Source organism: Ruditapes philippinarum, unplaced genomic scaffold (genome assembly GCF_026571515.1).
Source record: "Ruditapes philippinarum isolate M1 unplaced genomic scaffold, ASM2657151v2 ctg121_1_1_1_1, whole genome shotgun sequence".
Classification (NCBI taxonomy): Eukaryota; Metazoa; Mollusca; class Bivalvia; order Venerida; family Veneridae; genus Ruditapes; species Ruditapes philippinarum.
The window spans coordinates 204,946-224,131 of NW_026861840.1; the positions used below are offsets into that span (position 1 = coordinate 204,946).

Genomic DNA, 19,186 nt, shown 5'->3' on the forward strand with positions numbered 1-19,186 from the left:
TAATTGAATTTAACAACAAAATACCCAGACTATGAACAATTTTAATTCGATATTTTTCTCCATAGAAATTTGTATAAACCATGAGAAAATGTTGTTTTTGCGATTTACAGGAAACGTTCAAGTTTACTGTACATGTGTCGCTTATTTAAAGATCCTGTATGTTGTAATTGAGGTTGTTACCACACTTAACTGAAATTTTATACATGTATATAAATACGCTTATAAAACAATTTTCTAACATCATAGAATGAATGAAATAACAGATATATTTTACCATGCTACATTTTGATGCATGTGCAAGACTTGGAAAACAATTGCATGTCTATTAAAATTACAATCCCCCGGTAAAAATGCTATCTGTTGATTAATTTTGATATCAAATAAATCATTACTTTCATTTAAATCAAAGGGATCTGATGATATGTTTCTTTGATCAAAATAAATTTCATTAACCTGCAATATTGTAAAATGATGATTATCAATAATATAAAGAAGATGATAGTGTGATCATTCTTTAGTAATTTAAAATCTTAATAACTTTTAACATGAAGTGTTTGAACTATCATTTCTGACCGAGAAATAATGTGTCATCAATGCCGATTTAAAACATGATCGTATTCTGAAAATTTAATATTTACTTAAAGATCCTGTATGTTGTAATTACGATGAATACCACATTTAAGTGAAATTTTATATATGTTTTTTTAATTATGCTTCTAAAATAATTTTCAAACATCGAAAATATGTACAACATGTACAATATGTACTGCAAATATTTGTGCACATTTTATGTAATCATTAAAATATATGCATTCATTTCTTATTGAAAAAATTGACTAAGACTTTATAGAAATTAAATTTCTAATTACATCCCTTTATTTACATAAAATGTTAAATTCGGTAATATCTTTATAAATAATGCTTTTTGCATAATGCTACAATATTGATAAATCTTAATTTGAGTATCATATTTATGATATAAAACCATAAAAATTTGTGTTACAGGATCTTTAAATGTTCATTTGTCCATAAATCTACAATTTATATTTTTAAAGCGTATTACAGTTACTTATTAACCAGATAACCGAGTTATCTCTTTCTTCGTGTTAGCAAACTGTGGTTTAATGTTTTGTATGAAAATTAAAACACCGCTTTATTTACATTTTGTCAAATTTGTCACGAAACATTTCATATGCAGTGCTATTTCCTTCAAGTGAAACGTATTTCGCATGTTCTGAATCATTTATTGCATTATTCTAAACACCTGCTTGTCTGTTTTTACTGAGGGATAAAAATAAATCGTTTCTGAGGCATAATGTGCCTTTAAGTCGTAGGGAAAATAATAACACTGTGCTATATTTTTATCGTTCATTTTGTGTGTGTGTGTGTGTGTGTGTGTGTAAAGTTGTATTCATCAAGAGACCGCAATAAACGACAGCGATACAAATTACCCGAAAAATACATGTAAATTTCCTTGAAACTCGTACTTTCTGTAAAATAAGTAAAATAAATCTAACAAATCCAAAAAATCAATTATCCGTATGAATATGCTACGCACATGGTTATTGGTACCGGTATGTTAAATTTATAAATAATGAGTTTTGAATATAAAGAAAATACATATTATGCACGAGCATAAAAAGTGTCAAAAACAGAACTCGATCATGAGAATGTATTTCACTCATTAGCAATTAGGAGAAGTAGAAGAAGTAGTTTTGTCCAGGAACTTACTGATATATGATATGAAAATAAACATCTAGCTCGCAACTTGAACATATTGTTTTCTTTGTTTTATTACTGTGATGATTTCAAAAATGTCTGAGAAACGTTCTTTGAAATTATATGCCATGTGAATAGTCAACACACGATTTTTTTTTAAATATTTGAAAGAATTGCCAATAAAAGTTCTTGCCTCCTAGTATCAGTAACTGCCAATTTTATCTTTAATGTTGCCAATTTTTACAAAAGCAGAGCAGAATTATGGTTTATACCTTCAATGTATTTTTGAATATTTGACGATTATATATGAAAATTGGTAATGTCCTCGAACGATCAGACATGTTTCAAGACAATCAAATGAGATATCATCAGAAATAGATTTAAACGAAATAGAGAAAATAAGAATCCCTAAAGAAAGCCCAACACGACTAAATTGAAAATGTTGCAGGCTGGGTTTGATTTAGCCTGTTCATGGACGGTACTGTCAAGTGCAAAGTACACGCCCCCTAGCACCGGCTTAAGCAGAATTCAACATTTAACATGAATTGGTACAATTTTGAATTTTGAAACATCCGCAGATGTGTTCATATGGCGGTTATCATGGAACCTTCAATGTGACACGTAAGTGCCATTCCATGAAAAGTCCCCAAGTAAAAAAAATGCGTGTGCCCTAAACGAGAAAACAATGGGCGGAACTAAATAAAATGGAATTTTGAAAGGGGATCTTAGGTTATGAAGCCTGCATATCACAGATAAGACGTCAAAATACAAATTTAAAAAGCAGGCTACATGTCCTAAGGGTGATTCAACAGTATTAAAGTATCATTAAGACTTGTTAATTATGAATACAGAAATCAGCAAGACTGTGTGACATTTTTTCAGTCATACAGTTCAACACGAAATAAAATCAGAACGGGGCAAAACAAAACGGGAGGTGCTAAACAGGGAGATGACTTAATGCGAATATGATGACCAAACACAAGTTAGAATCGCCATAGAAGAGTACATATGAACGCCTAAAAGATACAATTAAAACGAAAAAATGAAATAGGGGATAAAGTCCCGAAACAATCGAAAACATAACGTGACAGTTTTGTAAAGAAATGAGTTTGCTTTATTGCACTTACTTAAACATTCAGCATAAGTTTGACTACTTAGTAATTTTGGTAGTGTTTAATATTAACGATAAGGGGGAAAGCATTTTACATAATTGAAATTGATAAACGATTTATTTTCAAATGTAAATATATTTCAATATAGCTCTTTTACAGTGTGTAAGTACAGCTCGAGGGCTAGTGGGAATCCAGCTTTACACAATCCACTCATTAAAATTAGTATACTAATGAAACGTTTCCTACGACTTTTCTTATTCTGTTCTTTCACTGCTGCAAATGATACTGTCTATGTCTTGACAGTTTAAGTCTGTATTGAAAGTGGCATATTACATTGTACATGCACGGTCTTTTAAACGATAAGTTATACTTATTTCAGGATTACTATAATCTTGTAAAAGATAGATTCTGTTCACTGTATTCTGATAAAGTGCTGTTGAGTCGAGGATTTACTCCCAAATTATTTACTGTAACCAATAATGTCAGTGTTTGATACTTTCAACTTTATCATGAAAACAGCAATTTATCTAATGTTGTTCAAGGAGAAAAACATTGATCAAGAATGATATTAAGGGAAAAGTATATTATGTTTTCATGTGTGAAGGACACGAAAATCTATTCATTAAATTATTGCATTAACAGACCTAAGTAAACGCTCAAAAGATTGATTGTAAGTGATACCAACACTATATACACGAATCATTACATGTTCGTCAACATTTCGAACAATTTAAGATCCTGTAACTAATTTTTTTATGGTTTTATATCATAAATATAATGATCAAATTATGATTGATCAATGTTGTAAGTTCCAAAAGGCGTTATTTGTAAAGATATTACCGAATTTACACTTTCATGTAAATAAAGGGAGGTAATTAGAAATTTATTTTCTATAAAGTCTGAGTCAAATTTTTCAATATGAAATGAATGCATATAATGTGGACAAATATTTGCAGTATATACATGTATTTTACATATTCTTCGATTTTTGAAAATTGTTTAAGAAGCATAATTATATACATAAATTTTTACTTTAGTGTGGTAACAACCTAAATTACAACATACAGGATCTTTAAACATGTGTACGTTCGTATATCTATTTGGATTAATTCAGCAAATGAAAAGGAAATTTGAAAATATTCAGAGAAATAAGTCACGCAGTCCAATGAGGATAATAAATGAATGTAGAATTGTCGTTTTTGTATTTTCTGATCGCAAGATCAGTAAATACAAAGCTAACATCCACAGTCTAACACAAAATTTCCTAACAGACCTAACAACGCAAAGTAGTTCTCACTCAAAACTGCTTAAAAACCAGCAATTTAAAAAAATTGTTTTATCTGGGGTGATAACTTTCGAAAAATTATCGGGAAAAAATGTTTTTTTTTTCCCCTTACATACTAACCCTTGGGCCCAAAAAAGCAAATTGGGGAAAGAAAAAAATTTTTGTTTAAAATTGTTTTGCAATTTAACCGGGATGTTTATACTTTTCCCTGCTTGTTTTAAGATGGTAACAGTTTGTTCTCTACGTTTGCAGTTTTTATTTTTTTCTGTTTAAAATTCACTCTAGAGTGCAGAAAAACAAAAATTTCTCATTTCCTTTTTTTCCCTAACTTGTCGGGCGAATGCGAAAAAACATTTTGACCTGAAAAAAATGAAACGTTTTAAAAGGGAAAAACGAATGACAATAATGGAAAAAAAAAAAGGGGGGAAATAAAAAATAAAAAAAAAATTAAAATAGAAAAAAATTACATAAAAACAAACAAAAAAAAAATACAAGGATTCTTATCTGCAATAATTTTTTTAAATTGAACTGTTAATGTTTCAAAAAATTTAAATTCCCGGGGGGTTTAAAATTTTTGGGTTTTTTTTGGCAGACAAATCCCCATATAGTTTAAAAAAGAAAGTGTTTGAAAAAACACTTTTTTTATATTTTCTTTTAAATTGAAAATTTTAAAATTTTTTCGAGTTTTTTTTATCAAAGCAGATTTTCCCATTTACATTTTTTTTTCATAATCAAAAGTAAGATATTTTTTTCTTTAAGAAAATCAAAGGATGTAAGCAACTTACTTATAATGTCATTGAAAGGTTGGCACAAAATGAGTATGTATGGGCTGTCATTTTTTTATATGCAAACATTTTGTCTATGGTGAAGATATGCGCTGGGAATGTATTTTTGACAAAATGTGAATCATTTGAACTCCAATCATCTTTCTGTGCTATGTGACGCCAAATCTTTGTCATGAAAGTGCAAAATGCATGGATCTTTCAGAAATCTTTTTTTTTAGATAAAGGGGGAAAATTTTAAGTTTAAAATTTGTTTTTTTTGAAACATATGGAGAAAACGGGAAAGTTGATTCTTTATGAAACAGCTTTTGTAATGTCAATTTTAAAAGCATTTAATTTCTAGGCAAAGAGACAAAAAAAAACATACAAAAAAATCCTTTTTTTCCCAATTCATTAAAATTTTGGGGGATATTTTCCGTTTGTTTCAAAAAAAATCTTTTTTTCTTTGCAATACACTTTTTTTATGGGATTGATTTCACCTTCATCCAATAATTTTTTTCTTTAAAAACCCACCCTTTAAAGAACGAAATTAAAAAAGTTAGGGGGTTTTTTAAAAAAAAAAAAAAATTTAGCACATTAGTGTTGCCCGGCACGGTATTTTTATGACATATTTTAAAAAAATAGAAAAACAGATTTTATAACCCTTCAAAAATTAAATTTAAAAAACATTTTGTAATTCAGCAGAAAGTTTCTTTTCTTTTTTTTTTTGCTGTCTCTGTAAATTTTTGGGGGAGATTTTAAAATTTAAAAATTTTCATTTTACTTATTTTAACAAAAAAATAAACCCCGAAATTTTGGAAAAAATTTTAATTCGATTTTTTCTCCTAGAAAAATTGGGATAAAAACCCTGGAAAAAAAATTTTTTTTGCGATTTCAGGAAACGTTTAAGTTTTTGTTTTTACATGTGTCGCTTTATTTTTAAAAATTTCCCGTATGTTTTTAATTGAGGTTGTTAAAAACCAAAACTTTTTAAAAAAAATTTTTTTACAAAGTTTTTAAAAATAAGCCTTTAAAAAAATTTTTTAACATCATAGAAAATGTAAAAAATTTAATGAAATAACAAATATATATTTTCCCTTTTTTTACATTTTTGATTTCATTTTGCAAGACTTTGGGAAAAAAAAATTTCTGTCTTTTTAAAAATTTCAAAAGCCCCGGTGGGAAACCCGCTATTTTGGGTGTTAATTTTAAATTTTTATACCAAATAAAACATTACTTTCCCTTTAAAAAAAGGAAATCTGATGATTTTGTTTCTTTTGATCAAAATAAATTTCATTTTAAACCGCAAAATTGTTAAAAAGATGAAATTTTAAAAAATATAAAGAAAAATGATAGTTTTTGAAACATTCTTAAAAAAAGTAAGTAATTTAAAATCTTAATAACCTTTAACCAGAAGTGTTTGAACTATCATTTTCTGACCGAGAAATTATGTGTCATCAATGCCGATTCAAAACATGATCGTATTCTGAAAATTTAATAATTATTTAAAGATCCTGTTTGTTGTAATTACGATTAATACCACATTTAAGTGAAATTTTGTATATGTTTATTAATTAAGCTTCTAAAATAATTTTCAAACATCGAAAAATATGTACAACATGTACAATATGTACTGCAAATATTTGTGCACATTATATGTAATCATTAAAATATATGCATTCATTTCATATTGATTAATTTGACTTTATAGAAAATAAATATCTAATTACCTACCTTTATTTACATGAAATGTTAAATTCGGTAATATCATTATAAATAATGCTTTTTGGAACCTACAATATTGATGCATCTTAATTTTAGCATCATATTTATGATATAAAACCATAAAAAATTGTGTTACAGGATCTTTAAAGGTTCATTTATCCTAAAATCTACAATTTATATTTTTAAAGCTTATTACAGTTGCTTATTAACCAGATAACCGAGTTATCTCTTTCTTTTACGTGTTAGCAAACTGTGGTGTAATGTATTGTATGGAAGTTAAAACACCACTTTATATACATTTGTCATATCTGTCACGAAACATTTCATATTCAGTGCTATTTCCTTCAAGTGAAACGCATTCCGCATGTTCTGAATCATTTATTGCATTATTCTAAACACAACACCTGTTTGCCTGTTATTACTGAGGGATAAAAATGAATCGTTTCTGAGGCATAATGTGCCTTTAAGATGTAGGGAATATAATAACACTGTGCTATATTTTTATCGTTCATTTTGTGTGTGTGCGTGTGTTTGTGTTTGTGTAAAGTTGTATTCCTCAAGAGCCCGCAATAAACGACAGCGATACAAATTACCTGAAAAAACACATGTAAATTTCCTTGAAACTCGTACTTTCTGTAAAATAAGTAAAGAAAATCTAACAAATCCAGGAAATCCAATTGCCCAATTACGCACATGGTTATTGGTATATTAAATTTATGAATTTATGAGTTTTGAATATAAAGAAAATACACATTACGCACGAGTATAAAAGTGTCAAAAACAGAACTCGATCATGAGAATGTATTTCACTCATTATCCCTCGCCGAAAGGCGGCGGGGGATATAGAAATAGTCTCCGTCCTTCCTTCCGTCCGTCCTTCGGTCCTTCCTTCCGTCCGTCCTTCCGTTCGACATTTTTGTCCGATGCATATCTCAAAAAGTGTTTGAGGTATCAACTTGAAACATGAAAGGCGGATAAATCTCACTCATGAGATATGCAGTGCAAAAGAATGATAGGTGGATAGATCTCATTGAGGAGGAGTGCAGCATACAAGAATAATAACTCTACCCTGCATATTTTTTTTAGTTATTGCCCTTTGTTATTTTACATGCTTAATTTTTGTCCAGAGCATTACTAAATCAAAGTGCTGCAGCACTGAATGCGACGGACATGCAACCGGAGAGACATTAATTAAGGTTTCTTTTAGAAAAACAAAACAAAAACAAAACACAAAATATGTAACAGAGAAAATTTGTTCCATACAAGTTCGAGATTTGTACAGCAATATAATATGTGTTAATTGATATAATTCAGATTTTCTACTTTCAAGCACTTAAATACAGAATGAAATTTATGCCTAAAAACTCTGGTCAAACTTGTAAATCAGTGTCCTTATCGATTTATTCTTAGAAATGATATGTAAATAGAAAAAAAACTATCAACGAAATATTTCTAGAATAAATCCAGGCAAATAAACTTCAAACATAATACATTATACATTTGAGAATGCTATTTAGAATTGATTCGTGTTATATCATAGTGGGCATACAGACAATAAAATATAAGTCATTTGTATTTTTATTTCTCTTGGATATGTCTGCATTAAAAAAATTGGTTAAAAAATCATCAGCAATTAATAGTGTATTTCTTTAGATTTTTTTATTTACAAGGTAAAGATGTAGAGGCCAGAGCACATCGTTTTTATTTTAATTTAAATGTCACTTTAAGCACTACAGTGTTTAGTTTGTCCTTTTCAACTTCACATTAAATTCCATTTTCAACTTGTTTGCTTTCTACAATTGTATAGCATTTCTAAAAGTATTGCATTACAATCCGCTGGTTTATTAATTACATGTTTAATGTGTACTTCCTAATCGCCTGTCCAAAAATCAGAACAGGTGAAGCAGAATCTATTTTTAGAAGAGAGCGAAGGTTAACTCATATCATGACCTAGTAAAATATGTAAACAAACCACAAGAATCGGATGTAGAACTGATATTATAACTTCCTTACCATGAAAGACTACATGGCGGTAAAGTGTCTTACATGCATTTTCAAAAATAGATATTTATACTAGCCATTGTACTGTATCTAATATATTAATAACTGCTGAATATTCAGCTAAACCCGCGGTATGAGTCACGAAAAATAGTTCTTTTCTTTTATTAATGCGCGATTTATCCTAGTCACGAAAAACTTTTGATTTGTTTAATAATAATGTTTTGTATAATGTAGAAATATTTATTTCCTACTAATAATGTCTTGGAACTCAGAGTTTACACCTTTGATTGAAGTATAATTTGCTGTCCTACTTTCTTTTTCGACAGCGGTAAATCGTTTCAGCAGTAATTTGGCATATTGCGCATTAATACTACGGGACTACAACGTTTTTATCAATAATATACGTTCATATTTTAACTTGGAAAATCTTAATTTGAAATTGAAGAGGCTAAATATGGAAGACATTAAGATATCCAGACAAAGTATGGGAGTTTTGAAGGATCAAATTCATGTACTATTTCTTGGGCTGTTAATTGGTTTAGGACACATTGCGCGAGTGTAGCCAACGAAATCCCGTGTGTAGATGACTTAGCTCTGAACGCGCCTGAGGGCGCGTCCGTCGCAAAAAGCCTTGAAGATATCAACATGAAACTTCATAGGTATATAGATCTCATTGAGGAGGAGTGCAACACACAAGAATGATAACTCTACCCTGCATAATTTTTCAGTTATTGCCCTTTGTTATTTTTATGCTAAATTTTTGTCCAGAGCAAAACTAAAAAGTGTTAAAGGTATCAACTTGAAACTTCATAGGTGGATAGATCTCATTGAGGAGAAGTGCAGCACACAAGAATGATAACTCTACCCTGCATAATTTTTCAGTTATTGCCCTTTGTTATTTTTCATGCTTAATTTTCGTCCAGAGCATAACTATAAAAGCCTTTGAGATATCAACTTGAAACTTCATAGGTGGATATATCTCATTGAGGAGTATTGCAGCACACACGAATGATAACCTACCCTGCATTTTTCAGTTATTGCCCTTTGTTATTTTCAGCCATCAGTATTCACATAGGTTTCAAATTTGTTATCACTTCAGCCATCAGTTTTCATTTCCAAAAGACCTCTTAAAATTGAATTATTCTGCTCTACTACATATACATTCTTCCAATGAGCAAACACATTCGGCGAGAGATTGCCATGTTGACATGGCTCTTGTTAGCAAATAGAAGAAGTAGATTTGTCCAGGAACTTACTGGAACATGTTACAGTATCGCGTTTTCCGGTTACAGTATAGAATTTTAAAGATGGAGGATTATTTGTGGGGAGGACGGGTAGGTGATTTCTATTCTGGTCCATACTACAAGTAGTTTAGTTTCTAAAAGATGTGTTTGTGCTTTGCTTGTAAGAAACATAATCCGGTATCTAGACATTTATTTATTCAGACCCTGCACCGCAGATTTATCTCTATATTGTCTCATAAATATACAGATTTGATAGTTTGAAAATTTGAATCGAGAGACCAAAGCATTTTTCTCCCATTCCAACATTATTTATGCATGCCTAGAAAAAGTAAATCTGCAAAACGTTAGTCCTTTACGAAATAGATTTAAACGAAGACTTGTTTATTATGAATACAGAAATCAACAAGACTGGGTGACATTTTTTCAGTCATACAGTTCAACCTGAAATAAAATCAGAAACGGGGCAAAACAAAACGGAAAGGGCTAAACAGGGAAATGACTTTTGCGAATATGATTACCAAACACAAGTTAGAAGAGTACATATGAACATCATCACAATAGAAGAGTTCATATGAACGCCTGAAAGGTGCAATTGAAAGTGAAAATGAAGTAGGGGATTAAGTCATTCATGAAAATAACGTGACTTTTTACAGTTTTGTATAGAAATAAGTTTGCCTTTTTTGGACTTACTTCTTTTAGTCATTAACATTCAACTTAAGTTAAAATATTTAGTAATTTTCGTAGTCTTGACCATAAATGATAAAGGGGAAAGTAGTTTACATAATTGATATCGATAAACTATTTATCTTAAATGTAAGTATATATATTTCAATATAGATCCTTAACAGTGTGTAAGTCTGGTTCGAGGGCAAGTTGTAATCCAGCTTTACACAATCCACATAAGAGATACAATAAAAAACACACTAATGTAACGTTTCCTACGACTTAACATACAATCTATCTTTTTTCTTTCACTGCTGATTATACTGTCTATGTCTTGACAGTCTAAGTCTGTATTGAAAGTGGCATATAGCATTGTTCATACAAGTCTTTTAAACAATAACTTAATATACTTATTTCAGAATTACTTTAATCTTGTAAGAGATAGATTCTATTCGGTGTATTCTGATAAAGTGCTGTAGAGTCGAGGATTTACTCCCATATTATTTACTGTAACCAATAATGTCAGCGTTTGATACTTTCAACTTTATCATGAAAACAGCAATTTATCTAATGTTGTTCAAGGAGAAAAACATTGATCAAGAATGATATTAAGGGAAAGTATTTTATGTTTTCATGTGTGAAGGACACGAAAAACTGTTCATTAAATTATTGTATTAACAGACCTAAGTAAACGCTCAAAAGATTGATTGTAAGTGATATCAACACTATATACACGAATCAATACATGTTCGTTAACATTCCGAACAATTAGAGATCCTGTTACTATTTTTTAATGGTTTTATATCAAAAATATAAATAATTATAATGCTAAAATGAAGATTTATCAGTGTTGTTTGTTCCAAAAAGCGTTATTTGTAAAGATATTACCGAATTTACATTTTCATGTTAATAAAGGGAGGTAATTAGAAATTTATTTTCTATAAAGTCTGAGTCAAATTTTTCAATATGAAATGAATGCATATATTTTAATGATTACGTATAATGTGGACAAATATTTGCTGTATATACATGTATTTTACATTTTCTTCAATGTTTGAAAATTGTTTTAGAAGCATAATTACATGTATATACATAAAATTTCACTTTAGTGTGGTAACAACCTAAATTACAACATACAGGATCTTTAAACATGTGTACGTTCCTATATCTATTTGGATTAATTCAACAAAGAAAAGGAAATTCAGTGAAATATGTCACGCAGTTCAATGAGGATAATAAATGAATGTAGAATTGTCGTTTTTCTATGTTGCCTTTTGTATCTTTTGTCTTTTACACTGTCTTTAAAGCTCACATTTGTCACTCTACGTTAGCCATGTAACTTGTCAATCTTACAGTTCTACTTTCTTATTTTTTAACTTTTGTACTGTAAGTTGATTTATCTTGTATTGAAAGTTAAAACACAGTACATACCTAACACCGGTATTGCTTTACTAATTTATGACAGCTCTAAATAAATTACCAACTAAAACCTTTTTCTCATGAGACGCGAAGTATATCTTTCTTTATCTGAAACTGTCTAATAGAATAACCTTTGGCAATTTTCTTGAACGATATTTTTTCTTTTTAATGAGGTCTTTGGTCTTTTCTGGACTTTATCTTTACAGACAGTTCCATCACATGTTCTAATTGCGAAGCAGTAAAGGTTATATAAAAATAGATTTAAGAATGGCTTTTGTATACTTGTTTTTTTCTTCATTTTAAGCTCTAAGAAGATTTAATTACATCCTAATTGATAAAATGTTACTTCCGTGATTCGAAAAATCGTTCATAAACCTAAAAGGGGACATGGATTGTTATGACCTTGGCGTACCAGAGCGTTTATTTTTTTGGCATATGATGATCCTGCATTCAACTTTTATCATTCAGTGTATTATAGACTTTATCATTAAGTGTATCATAGAACACTTTTCCCCTGTCCAATAGTAATTGACAAAACATAACAAAAATAGGCCTTTGAGTCCCATTTAGGTAGGAATATAAATAACAGGAGAAAATAATAAAACACTCTTGTTCTGTGATGAATCAAATCATATGTTATTAGCGATTAGCTATGTGATAAAAGGAATCTCAGTTTATTGAATAAGTATGATATAATGATTGTATATATTGACGATAATTAATGTTTTCATTGTTATAACGTTAATGAAAATATCAAAGTTAAAATTAATTTCCAAGTTCATTGCTAGAACATCCATTATAAACAACTTAGTAGACTACATGATGAAAAAATTCTTCTATAAACCAGTATTGTAATAGCGAACACAAACCCATGATTACCAGATTGTCACGTCAAGGTCCAAAAACATGAACGTAATTGAACCACTGTTATATAACATTATGATTAAAGCATCATACTTGTACGAGTAGCTAAGGTTCTTACAACCCATTTTTATTTCACATCCATTCTTTAAAAGCAATTAAGAAGCTATGAAAGGTTATTAAATAGAGTAATCAATTTTACTGGTTGATTCTGAATTCAATCTCACCGTTATAGAGTTTATGTTGTTTTATTACATACTTTTCGGTGGTTTATAGAAATATATCAGTGATATAAAACTGGTAATTTCACTGTTTTAAACAGTGAAATAATCAATTTGATAATTTCACTGTTTTGAATTTAAGCCCCTTACGTTGTTTCAGTGAAATACCAGCGTGCACAGTACTGGGAACCAACTTAATGACGTGACGTCGTAAATGACGTCACGTTGTATTATTATTTGGCGCGCTTTTCATTCAGTATTAGGTTTAATATCTTTTTAAAACGTTTCTTTGCATATAATGAAAAGAAAATTTGTTCAGTTTAGTGTAAGATCGAAATATATATTTCACTTTGTGAACACCAAAAGTTTATATTTCACGAGTGGCTGCGCCACTCGTGAAATATACCTTTTGGTGCTCACTCGGTGAAATATATTCCGATCTTACACTGAACTTAACAAATATCCTCTAAATTGTATCTAGAACAAAATTCCTAATTATAAGGGAATGCACTTTGAAATAATTATGATATAATGACATTGCCTAAATGGTTGCCTTTTACAAGTTGTAAACACATTGGAGGATTGCAATGATTGAGTGTTTAATTTTTCATGGAATTCAACAATTGAAATAAATAATCGTCTATAGTGCAATTTTTATTTAAATTTGATATCATTATGTAAAACGTTTAAAATGTAAATTATTGGAAAATTTTGTTTGTTTGTTTGTTTGGGTTTTACATAAATTATTTGAAAATGCAAAGCAATATACAATGTTGTTATGTAATACAAAGCTTTGTTCAGGATCAGTTTATTTTGATTGTCTGGAGACATGAGTTGCCTGACCTTTTGAACTTATTGTAATAAGATAATAATTTTATCATTCCAGCGATGTAAATGCTATTAAAACGATATATTGTTTACCTACAACAAATGTTAATAACAAACTCATAAAGTGTTTTAATACCTGTGGTTCACTATTAATCACAGACGAGAGAAAAATCCTAATAATTTTATGTATGTAAGTATCATATAGTGAAATAAGTACAAAGGTATATTCACCGCTTACGCTCTTTGATGATACAAATAATTAAAGCTCTCTTAAGTCTCTTAAAGCTCAATTTTGCCTTTGCATTAAGTATTAGCCATTGACAATTCCCTCGATTTAAAAAATGACAAACACTATAAAAGAGTTTTGTTTAATGTCGGATGTTTATATGCCTAGCTAATTGGGTTATAGAATAAGCCATAATAAAGAAGCCATAATAAAGTTATATAGTTTGCAAATCTGAGTAATTACATGCTGAAATGGCCGGACAAAGGGCCATGTGTTTTAAAATAACACTACAGCTTACTGATGAATACTTTATTAAATTGCATTAAAATGCTTCTTTTTTATCTAAATGATTTAAAATGTACCTTTCGAAATCTTTGATTCTCCTTGTTACACTTACAACATTTTTACTTAAGAGGATTGAATAATTAATAAAAAAAGTAAAGTTCTGTACATGTGTGCTGTTTATTTCTATACAAAATTAATAACCTGCCGCATGATGACGATAAATGTATATACTCATAAGACCATTGCAGATAAGGATCAGTCGACTTAGCATGGATTGTTCGCTTTTCAGTTTGTACATAAATAAAAAAAAAATCTCTAAATAAGATCAATGTTTTTGTTTGGATTGAAAGATTGACAAACTCATTTAAGATATTAAGCGTGGTAACAACAAAAACAACAACAAAATTAGAAAAGTAATATTGATGATATATCACGAATAAGACATTTAGCTTTTCATAAGCAAGCCTTAATTTTTACCTGTAAAAGTACAACATACGACATTTATATTTATATAAGACAAATAATTAGTTTCATTCATCAATTACAAAACCAGCATGTATATTTTTTTTAGATAAATTAAAAAGTCAGAGAGTATCGTATTCAGTATAATGCGTCGAATTAGTCTAGCTTTTTGATATACCTCCTACTTCGAATCCTGTTCTGATATAGTCAGGAACACTCCTTATGATATATATTACCAAGACATGTTTTACTGTTTATCAAGATAACAATTCTATATCAAAGGTTAGCCATGATTTATGCATACTTCTATCATAATTTGGGGACCATTCTGTTGAAATTTGTCAGAGTTAAATCGTATACATATACATGTACAGTGCCTTAACTGATGTGCAGGTATTAGTTACCCGCACTGCGGAGCATGCCCATTGATTGGCTCATTTTTGCTGGGGTTTACTTATTGTAACGGCAGAGAAAGGGAAAGCGATAGAAATATCATATTCAGATGCTCGTTCATTGGTTGCTTTTTTCTGGGATTCCATATTCTGACAACAAGGAACGTGTTTTTATATTTAACTTTGATACAAAAGAAAACACTCGGCAATCTGAATAATACTCGGGGGCTACGCCCCCTCGGACAAATCAGATAGCCTCGTGTTTCAATGCTCTTTCTATTACATGTACCACGGACTAACTTAGCATGTTTTTGTTTTTTTCTGGTATTTGATGGAAGAACAACAGTAATAATAATAATTAAATATAATTAGTGGTGTCCTATTTTAATAACAACAAGCAGTACCACTTTGGTTAATTAACATCACAAAATGAATTTTTGAACGCTAACATTATTTGCTTTCTCTTTAGTAATATTCTCGATTGCATAAATTGCATAAACTAATAGACAATGTTTCTACAAGTTTCTTTATAAGTACTTGCTTATGTTTAAACAAAGACTTCAGCACTGGATGAATTTAATTTAGTTCATTGTGAAATTTTCCTTTTTTTTCAACTCTGATAAGATATAAAGAATAAGAGAAGGGAAAACGTAAACAAAATGAATACATTGTAATCTCAAATTACAATTCTAGAAATACAACAAAACCTTGGATTGTTTTTCTGAAATGTCAACATATATTTGGCATTTGGCAATAGTTGTAATGTTTATGATTATGATAATAGTTCTTACATCTTCGCAGCTGAATGTTTTTATTATATAAACTATATCATAAATGACTAGAAATATCATAGAATAAAAATGTAAGCCATACTGTGTTCTTTACATTTGCATTTCATTCTTTAAATTCTTTTTCCAGTTCTTGCATATTACTTCGGTCATTCCCCTTTTCTTGCTGTTCAAACAGCAATATAGAAAAAGAATTACAATCAAAACACATAATTGCCAATACTTGTTGACTGGAGACTAGATTTTATATTATTGTATGTGCTATGGTAAAGTTAATATCATGTTATGTCGGAAGATTTAACAGTTTTAACATTTAACAACCTGTTTCAAGCCATTAATCAGCTTTAGGCTAGCAATTTTCTGATAATAACAAATGCCAGCATGCGAAATGATAGCTACTGTCGGATTATTCAACTCAATTAGTTTGGAAATTGCATGTTCAGCTTTTGATCTGGTCCTAACCGTTGTTTTTGTTTTGATGATGCTAAATTTAGTATTACTCTCAAACAGGATTGTGTATTGTATTTTAACTTTGAGTAGACAGAATCTTATCGAATGAAGAAAAACTAAGAAACTAGTAAATTTATGAAATTTGCATCCTTCTTGTTGAACTTCAGAATGTCTTATACACGCCCACATCTTGGCTGATCAATGTGTTCGTCTTTCTTTCACCTGATCGCTGCTGTACTGATTTTAAAATCTGTAAAAGCGAAATACACAATGAAACGTCGGTTTTGAGGCATCGATTCTGACAACGATATTAACAGTCTCGGCATTCGCTTTTTCCCTGTTTACTGTTTTATCGGTCTTGAATTATCCTCTATTAGAATTGTATTACGTGATTATGTGGATATGCAGTGTCAATAATTTCTTTTTTTTTCTTGACTTTTTTAAAATGTTCTTCATTTCTAAGGACCCTTTTTGCTGTCTGACACATTGAGATATATGTTAACATTAAGAAACTATTCCATCTAACACACAAAAAAAAACATTTTATTTTATTTCAGACTTTACTTCGATATATTAAATTGTCTCTGCTTTCAAAGGAGGAAATGGTAATAGTATGGTTTTACAAATGTATTTCCCCGATGATTCAGTTTAAGCGGTAAAACATCTTGTAGACATATTTATAGAATAGAACAATTCGTATGACATTTCTTTTAGACACCTTGTATCAGACTGTTTTTATATGCCCGAAAGGGCATATTATGTTATACCCCCTGGCGTCCGTCTGTCTGTCCGTCCGTCCGTCCGTCTGTCCGTCCGTACGTCCGTCCGTCCGTTAGCAATTTGGTTTCCGGAGCATAACTTAAGTTCCATTTGGCCCACAATGTTAAAACTTCATAGGATGATTGTCCATATTGGGTAGAAGACCCCTATTGATTTTGGGGTCAAAAGGTCAAAGGTCAAGGTCACTATTACCTTAAAACTGAAAACGGTTTCCGGAGCATAACTTAAGTTCCATTCGACCCACAATGTTCAAACTTCATAGGATGATTGTCCATATTGGGAAGAAGACCCCTATTGATTTTGGGGTCACAAGGTCAAAGGTCAAGGTCACTATGACCTTAATACTGAAAACAGTTTCCGGAGCATAACTTAAGTTCCAATTGGCCCACAATGTTCAAACTTCATAGGATGATTGTCCATATTGGGTAGAAGACCCCTATTGATTTTGGGGTCAAAAGGTCAAAGGTCAAGGTCACTATTACCTTATAACTGAAAACAGTTTCCAGAGCATAACTTAAGTTCCATTCGACCCACAATGTTCAAACTTCATAGGATGATTGTCCATATTGGGAAGAAGACTCCTATTGATTTTGGGGTCACAAGGTCAAAGGTCAAGGTCACTATGACCTTGATACTGAAAACAGTTTCCGGAGCATAACTTAAGTTCCAATTAGCCCACAATGTTCAAACTACATAGGATGATTGTCCATATTGGGTAGAAGACCCCTATTGATTTTGGGGTCAAAAGGTCAAAGGTCAAGGTCACTATTACCTTATAACTGAAAACAGTTTCCAGAGCATAACTTTAGTTCCATTCGACCCACAATGTTCAAACTTCATAGGATGATTGTCCATATTGGGTAGAAGACCCCTATTGATTTTGGGGTCACAAGGTCAAAGGTGAAGGTCACTATTACATTGATACTGAAAAATATGTTTCCACGCATAACTTAAGTTCCATTTGACCCACAATGTTCAAACTTCATAGGATGATTGTCCATATTGGGTAGAAGACCCCTGTTGATTTTGGGGTCAAAAGGTCAAAGGTGAAGGTCACTATTACCTTGATACTGAAAACAGTTGCCGGAGCATATGTTAAGTTCCATTTGGCCCACAATGTTCAAACTTCATAGGATGATTGTCCATATTGGGAAGAAGACCCCTATTGATTTAGGGGTCAAAAGGTCAACGGTTAAGGTCATCCTTACTTAAAAAAAAAATACTTTCGGGCATATAATGCTCCGCCTCGCGGTGCTCTTGTTTGAGTGTGTACTCGACTTTTAGGTCGGTCCTATTAGCCATATTTACTGGACAATCGTTTTACTGCACGCAAACGCACACGGGCATGGTAATGTAACGACTCTCTGCCCAAGAGTAATAACTATTCGCCGCAGGTGTTGAAATACAACGTTAAAATGTTTTCATATTGGTTTTCGAACTGATATTTTTCAATTCTAACATGGAAGATCACTAACGCAGTTTTTCTTGCGGAGATAAAAAAAATCCGTTTTAGATTTTAGCTGTTTTTTTAGCAATGTTATGTCAATAAGAGAAATGAAATTACGTATAAGAGTAATAAGATCAGATTAAATAGTAATTGCTGTATTTGTATGTAATTTTAAAATGACGTCATTCTGATGGCGGATGAGAACATTGCACTCCTTATCAATGATCTTTGTTGCATCTTATAATCATTATTTTGACGGACATAAGTAATATAAAAACTAGTGTATGTGCGATGTTGTTTTAGCATCATGTGAGAGGAATACATGATAAGATCGAAATATGTCAAATAAAATGTTTAAATGTTGTCTAGTTCATTCATTATTAGGGGTAGAAATGAACAGCCATTCAGTATGAAGTTCTTTAACTGTGTTTATTGTCAGTGTAACGGTTGTTATTTTCATCGTATAGTATATTGTGACGGAAACAAAAGTCTTTGTAAAATATTTAACAAAACACAC

The 19,186-nt window shown here is 30.5% G+C and overlaps 1 protein-coding gene across 4 annotated transcripts in view; it reads left to right on the forward strand.

Annotated features, from left to right (window-relative positions):
- The window catches only part of LOC132717014 (sodium/hydrogen exchanger 10-like), a 219,547-nt gene that overhangs the window by 94,732 nt on the left and 105,629 nt on the right, over positions 1 to 19,186 (forward strand). The gene's annotated exons all lie outside the window — the stretch shown is intronic.